This window comes from Rhinoraja longicauda, unplaced genomic scaffold (genome assembly GCF_053455715.1).
Source record: "Rhinoraja longicauda isolate Sanriku21f unplaced genomic scaffold, sRhiLon1.1 Scf001176, whole genome shotgun sequence".
Lineage (NCBI taxonomy): Eukaryota > Metazoa > Chordata > Chondrichthyes > Rajiformes > Arhynchobatidae > Rhinoraja > Rhinoraja longicauda.
In genome coordinates this window covers 17501-25000 of record NW_027602392.1, presented here as the reverse complement: position 1 = coordinate 25000, position 7500 = coordinate 17501, and positions in this window count along the sequence as shown.

The following is a 7500-nucleotide window of genomic DNA, read 5'->3' as shown; positions in this document are numbered from 1 at the left end:
GCGTTCGGAAGTCCCGCCGGAATTGCGACGCTTCGAACGGTCGAGGCGGCCAATCTCGACCTCAGCGGCGGCACTGGCGCGATACACGTTTCTGCCGCCAGGGGGGGGGGGGGTGGGGGGGGGGGGGGGCAAGCCAGCCGGCCGGGGGCGCCCGGCGCCGATCCGGCGCTTACTCGACACGCTCGAGCATCCGAACCCGTCTTATCTACGGGACCGCCGTTGCCACTTGAACACCTTTCGCCGAGAGTATCCGGGCACCCCACCTACCCGCCGGAATCACGAACCACGAGGTAGAAGTCAGGAACCAACAGGAGAAGTCGTGAACTAAATGGCGAATTCATGAACCAAACGGAGAGAAGTCATGAACCGAGCGGTTTAGGGTCAGGGTGAGGGTTGTTAGGGTGAGGCCGTTAGGGTGAGGCCGTTGCTTCGAGCGGGAAGATGGGCAGCCCCGCCCCCCCCCCCCCCCCCCCGTTGGGTGGAAGGAAACCTCTGCTGCGGGCCCGGCAACCATCCCGAACGGACCCGCTGGGTCCAAATGTCTGCCGCGGGCGGTCCTGCTGCGGTCGCGGGTTCGTTGGAAACCTCTCCTGCTGCTGGCATGGCCACCCTCCCCCCCCCCGCCCGACTGACGACCCTGCGGGCCCGGCGACCCGGTGTCCCGTTGCCGCGCGGGGAGTGATCCTCGGGGCCGTGCCGGGCGGGCCCAGCGACACGAAGAGAGTGGGGGGGGGGTCGGAGGGAGTGGCACTGGGGAGAGAGGGGTGGGGGAGAGAGTGCCCCCCCCCCATTAGGGGCGAGTTTATGCAGTCATCAGAGTTTATACCTAACCTCATGATGCTTTATTAGCCGGATAGGCTGTCTGACCTCGCCCCCAGTCCCTACTCCTTCCACTGGATTCTTCTTATACCCTCTTTTTCTTCGTGCCCCCCCCCCCCCCCCCCCCCCACGCAGGGAGGGTTCCAAGAGGGAGGAGGGAGGGAGGGAGTCCCGGGGCCGTGAGAGAGAGAGAGCCTCATTAGCTGCTAGGTTCACCTCATTAGCTGCTAGCTAACGCGTCAGACCTTTTACATTCTTTAGAGGATTGAAACCTCAGGGCCTTTAACCCCCGTTCACCGTTTACACTCAACGATCCTTCCGAACAAAACCCTTACACATCTGTCCGTCCAACTGACCCCCGAGATACCTAACACGCAGATTAACACGTCAGCGGTGATCGGCGTGTCATAGAGGAGTCACAAAGACGGGCAAAATAGAGTGGTTGAATAAAAAATACTCACTCAATTGGCCGTGATTTAACGTAGCACACAATGATGCCAAGCCCATGCAAAGTCCAGTGGCCCAAGCAAACAAATAAGATAGATCTGGCTCGGCGTTCCTCATCTCCACATCGTCACCCAGCACGCCGACGCCCAATAACAATTCCCCCGCAAATTGTGCACCTCGAGCGGCAGTACTTTAAACGGCGCCGTCTTCGGCGTGGACGGCATGAACCAAGTCGGCAAGCATCGTCACCCAGCACACAGACGTCCACTAACAATTCCTCCCCCCTGCAAATTGCGCGCCGCGAACGGCAGTACTTTCAAGTATGCCGCCTTCGGCGGGGACATCGTGAACCAAATCGGCAGGCAGGCGTCGTCAGCCGGTCGACCGACCCCCAGTTGCATTGCCCCAACGGCCATTGTGCACTTCGAACAGAACAGTGCTTTTAAAATATTCCGCCTGCCGCGTGTACATCATGAAACAAATGGAAAGGACGAACCGGGCGTGCAACCGATGCACGGAGAGTGACAGGTCGTCAAGCAAGTCCGTGGCAATCCGTCGGCCGACTCGGCCGCGGCCAGCAGAGGCGTTTTGGCCCGGGCGCGCCGAACTTTGCGCGCCCTCGGTATGCGTAACACTAGCACATGCCTTCAAAACTCACTACAAAATAACCCCAAAGTATGCCGCCTTCCCCGTGGGCCTTGTTACCAATATCTTGCCCTGCTTCCTGATGCCCTTATGGGGTCGGCTCTGTTCTTGCAGAACCCTCAGGTGGTGCAGAGTCTGGGCCATTTTATCAATATCTTGCCCTGATTCCTGATGCCCTTATGGGGTCGGCTCTGTTCTTGCAGAACCCTGAGGTGGTGCAGAGTCTGCGCCTTGTTATCAATATCTTGCCCTGCTTCCTGAAACCCTTATGGGGTTGGTTCTGTTACAAAACCCTCAGGTGGTGCAGAGTCTGGGCCACTTTATAAATAACTCTGCCTGCATTAGGGTCAGGGTCAGGGTTAGGGTTAGGGTTAGGGTTAGGGTTAGGGTTAGGGTTAGGGTTAGGGTTAGGGTTAGGGTTAGGGTTAGGGTTAGGGTTAGGGTTAGGGTTAGGGTTAGGGTTAGGGTTAGGGGTAGGGGTAGGGGTAGCGGTAGGGGTAGGGGTAGGGGTAGGGGTAGTTTGAACTACTGCCGCTCCAGGCGCGCACTGTGCGTGGGTAATTTTCAGTGGGCGTCGGTGTGCTGGGTGACGATGCCGCCCAGACTCTGCACCACCTGAGGGATCTGCAAGAACAGAGCCGAACCCGCAAGGGTATCGGGAAGCAGGGCAAGATATTGATAACAAGGCCCAGACTCTGCACCACCCGAGGGTTCTGCAAGAACAGAGCCGACCCCATAAGGGTATCAGGAAGCAGGGTGAGATAGTGACACCATTTGTAAAACCGGCAAATCCCACCCAGGAAACATTGCAAAAATTGGCCTCTAATGCTGGAACGTGGGTAAAGCCAAACAAACACGACACGTTTTAAAAGAACGTTACTAAAACAGCCTGGGATATGCCCATGACAAAGGATAGGCCGAACCTCACCAGAAAAAAAGAGAGGGAGACCACGGCAGAGCTGAGGGATAAACATGAGATGGTGATAAAACCAGCAGACGAGGGGAGCAGTAGGGTTACAAATTAATGTCAATATGGGGCCTGCTCCCACTGGGTAATAGACAAAAACATAGAACAGGGTGACAGGAGAGACTGGATAGCACAGAGGATAACCCGTGAGCGAAATAATGGGGTGTATGCAGTTCAATGTAAGGAGTGTACCTTACGGTACATAGGCGAAACAGGTAAAACAGCCTCAGCGGTGATCGACGTGTCAAAGAGGAGTCACAAAGACGGGCAAAATAAAGTGGTTGATTATAGACAATAGACAATAGACAATAGGTGCAGGAGTCGGCCATTCAGCCCTTCGAGCCAGCACCGCCATTCAATGCGATCATGGCTGATCACTCTCAATCAGTACCCCGTTCCTGCCTTCTCCCCATACCCCCTCACTCCGTTATCCTTAAGAGCTCTATCCAGCTCTCTCTTGAAAGCATCCAACGAACTGGCCTCCACTGCCTTCTGAGGCAGAGAATTCCACACCTTCACCACTCTCTGACTGAAAAGGTTCTTCCTCATCTCCGTTCTAAATGGCCTACCCCTTATTCTTAAACGGTGGCCCCTTGTTCTGGACTCCCCCAACATTGGGAACATGTTTCCTGCCTCTAATGTGTCCAATCCCCTAATTATCGTATATGTTTCAATAAGATCCCCCCTCATTCTTCTAAATACCAGTGTATACAAGCCCAATCGCTCCAGCCTTTCAACATACGACCGTCCCGCCATTCCGGGAATTAACCTAGTGAACCTACGCTGCACGCCCTCCATAGCAAGAATATCCTTCCTCAAATTTGGAGACCAAAACTGCACACAGTACTCCAGGTGCGGTCTCACCAGGGCCCGCTACAACTGTAGAAGGACCTCTTTGCTCCTATACTCAACTCCTCTGGTTACGAAGGCCAACATTCCATTGGCTTTCTTCACTGCCTGCTGTACCTGCATGCTTCCTTTCATTGACTGATGCACTAGGACATCCAGATCTCGTTGAACTCCCCCTCCTCCTAACTTGACACCATTCAGACAATAATCTGCCTTTCTACTCTTACTTCCAAAGTGAATAACCTCGCACTTATCTACATTAAACTGCATCTGCCATGTATCCGCCCACTCACACAACCTGTCCAAGTCATCCTGCAGCCTTATTGCATCTTCCTCACAATTCACACTACCCTCCAGCTTAGTATCATCTGCAAATTTGCTAATGGTACTTTTAATCCCTCCGTCTAAGTCATTAATGCATATCGTAAATAGCTGGGGTCCCAGCACCGAACCTTGCGGTACCCCACTGGTCACTGCCTGCCATTCCGAGAGGGACCCATTTATACCCACTCTTTGCTTTCCGTCTGTCAACCAATTTTCTATCCATGTCAGTACCCTACCCCCAATACCACGTGCCCTAATTTTGCCCACTAATCTCCTATGTGGGAGCTTGTCGAAGGCTTTCTGAAAGTCGAGGTACACCACGTCCACTGACTCTCCCCTGTCAATTTTCCTAGTTACATCCTCAAAACATTCCAGTAGATTTGTCAAGCATGATTTCCCCTTCGTAAATCCATGCTGACTCGCAATGATCCTGTTACTGCTATCCAAATGCTCAGCAATTTCGTCTTTTCTAATTGACTCCAGCATCTTCCCCACCACTGATGTCAGACTAACTGGTCTATAATTACCCGTTTTCTCTCTCCCTCCCTTCTTAAAAAGTGGGATAACATTTGCTATCCTCCAATCCACAGGAACTGATCCTGAATCTATATAGAACATTGAAAAATGATCTCCAATGCTTCCACTATTTCTAGAGCCACCTCCTTAGGTACCCTGGGATGCAGACCATCAGGCCCTGGGGATTTATCAGCCTTCAGTCCCATCAGTCTACCCAAAACCATTTCCTGCCTAATGTGGATTTCCTTCAGTTCCTCCATCACCCTAGGTTCTCCGGCCCCTAGAACATTTGGGAGATTGTGTGTATCTTCCTCAGTGAAGACAGACCCAAAGTAACGGTTTAACTCGTCTGCCATTTCTTTGTTCCCCATAATAAATTCCCCCGTTTCTGTCTTCAAGGGACCCACATTTGCCTTGACTATTTTTTCCCTCTTCACGTACCTAAAAAAACTTTTGCTATCCTCCTTTATATTATTGGCTAGTTTACCCTCGCACCTCATCTTTTCTCCCCGCATTGCCTCTTTAGTTAACTTTTGTTGCTCTTTAAAAGAGTCCCAATCCTCTGTCTTCCCACTCTTCTTTGCTATGTTATACCTCCTCTCCTTAATTTTTATGCTGTCCCTGACTTCCCTTGTCAGCCACAGGTGTCTCTTACTCCCCTTAGAGTCTTTCCACCTCTTTGGAATAAATTGATCCTGCAACCTCTGCATTATTCCCTGGAATACCTGCCATTGCTGTTCTACCGTCTTCCCTGCTAGGGCCTCCTTCCAGTCAATTTTGGCCAGCTCCCGCCTCATGCCTCTGTAATCCCCTTTGCTATACTGTAATACAGACACTTCCGATTTTCCCTTCTACCTTTCCATTTGCAGAGTAAAACTTATCGTGTTGTGATCACTGCCTCCTAACGGCTCTTTTACCTCTAGTCCCCTTATCAGATCAGGATCATTAAAAACACTCACTCTATTGGCCGTGATTTAACCTAGCACACAGTGTTGCAAAGCCCATGCAAAGTCCAGTGGGCCAAGCAAACAAATAAGATAGATCTGGCTCGGCGTTCCACATCTCCACATCGTCACCCAGCACGCCGACGCCCATTAACAATTCCCCCGCAAATTGTGCACCTCGAGCGGCAGTACTTTAAACGGCGCCGTCTTCGGCGTGGACGGCATGAACCAAGTCGGCAAGCATCGTCACCTAGCACACAGACGTGCACTAACAATTCCTCCCCCCGCAAATTGCGCGCCGCGAACGGCGGTACTTTCAAGTATGCCGCCTTCGGCGGGGACATCGTGAACCAAATCGGCAGGCAGGCGTCGTCAGCCGGTCGACCGACCCCCAGCTGCATTTCCCCAACGGACATTGTGCACTTCGTACAGAACAGTGCTTTTAAAATATTCCGCCTGCCGCGTGGACATCATGAACCAAATGAGCAGGCAGGCATCATATCATATCATATCATACACATACAGCCGGAAACAGGCCTTTTCGGCCCTCCAAGTCCGTGCCGCCCAGCGATCCCCGTACATTAACATTATCCTATACCCACTAGGGACAGTCAGCCCCCAGCACAACGACGCCCCCGCTAACAATTCCCCACGCACATGGTGCGCTCGAGCTGCAGCACTTTAAAGTACGCCGCCTTCGGCGGGGACATCGTGAACCAAAGGAGCAGGCAGCCATGGTCACCGCCAGCACAACGACGGCGCCGCTAACAATTCCCCGCGCACCTTGTGCGCTCGAGCTGCAGTACTTTAAAGTACGCCGCCTTCGGCGGGGACATCGTGAACCAAAGGAGCAGGCAGCCATGGTCACCGCCAGCACAACCACGGCGCCGCTAACAATTCCACGCGCACCTTGTGCGCTCGAGCTGCAGTACTTTAAAGTACGCCGCCTTCGGCGGGGACATCGTGAACCAAAGGAGCAGGCAGCCATGGTCACCGCCACCACAACCACGGCGCCGCTAACAATTCCCCGCGCACCTTGTGCGCTCGAGCTGCAGTACTTTAAAGTACGCCGCCTTCGGCGGGGACATCGTGAACCAAAGGAGCAGGCAGCCATGGTCACCGCCAGCACAACCACGGCGCCGCTAACAATTCCCCGCGCACCTTGTGCGCTCGAGCTGCAGTACTTTAAAGTACGCCGCCTTCGGCGGGGACATCGTGAACCAAAGGAGCAGGCAGCCATGGTCACCGCCAGCACAACCACGGCGCCGCTAACAATTCCCCGCGCACCTTGTGCGCTCGAGCTGCAGCACTTTAAAGTACGCCGCCTTCGGCGGGGACATCGTGAACCAAAGGAGCAGGCAGCCATGGTCACCGCCAGCACAACGACGGCGCCGCTAACAATTCCCCGCGCACCTTGTGCGCTCGAGCTGCAGTACTTTAAAGTACGCCGCCTTCGGCGGGGACATCGTGAACCAAAGGAGCAGGCAGCCATGGTCACCGCCAGCACAACCACGGCGCCGCTAACAATTCCACGCGCACCTTGTGCGCTCGAGCTGCAGTACTTTAAAGTACGCCGCCTTCGGCGGGGACATCGTGAACCAAAGGAGCAGGCAGCCATGGTCACCGCCAGCACAAGCACGGCGCCGCTAACAATTCCCCGCGCACCTTGTGCGCTCGAGCTGCAGTACTTTAAAGTACGCCGCCTTCGGCGGGGACATCGTGAACCAAAGGAGCAGGCAGCCATGGTCACCGCCAGCACAACCACGGCGCCGCTAACAATTCCCCGCGCACCTTGTGCGCTCGAGCTGCAGTACTTTAAAGTACGCCGCCTTCGGCGGGGACATCGTGAACCAAAGGAGCAGGCAGCCATGGTCACCGCCAGCACAAGCACGGCGCCGCTAACAATTCCCCGCGCACCTTGTGCGCTCGAGCTGCAGTACTTTAAAGTACGCCGCCTTCGGCGGGGACATCGTGAACCAAAGGAGCAGG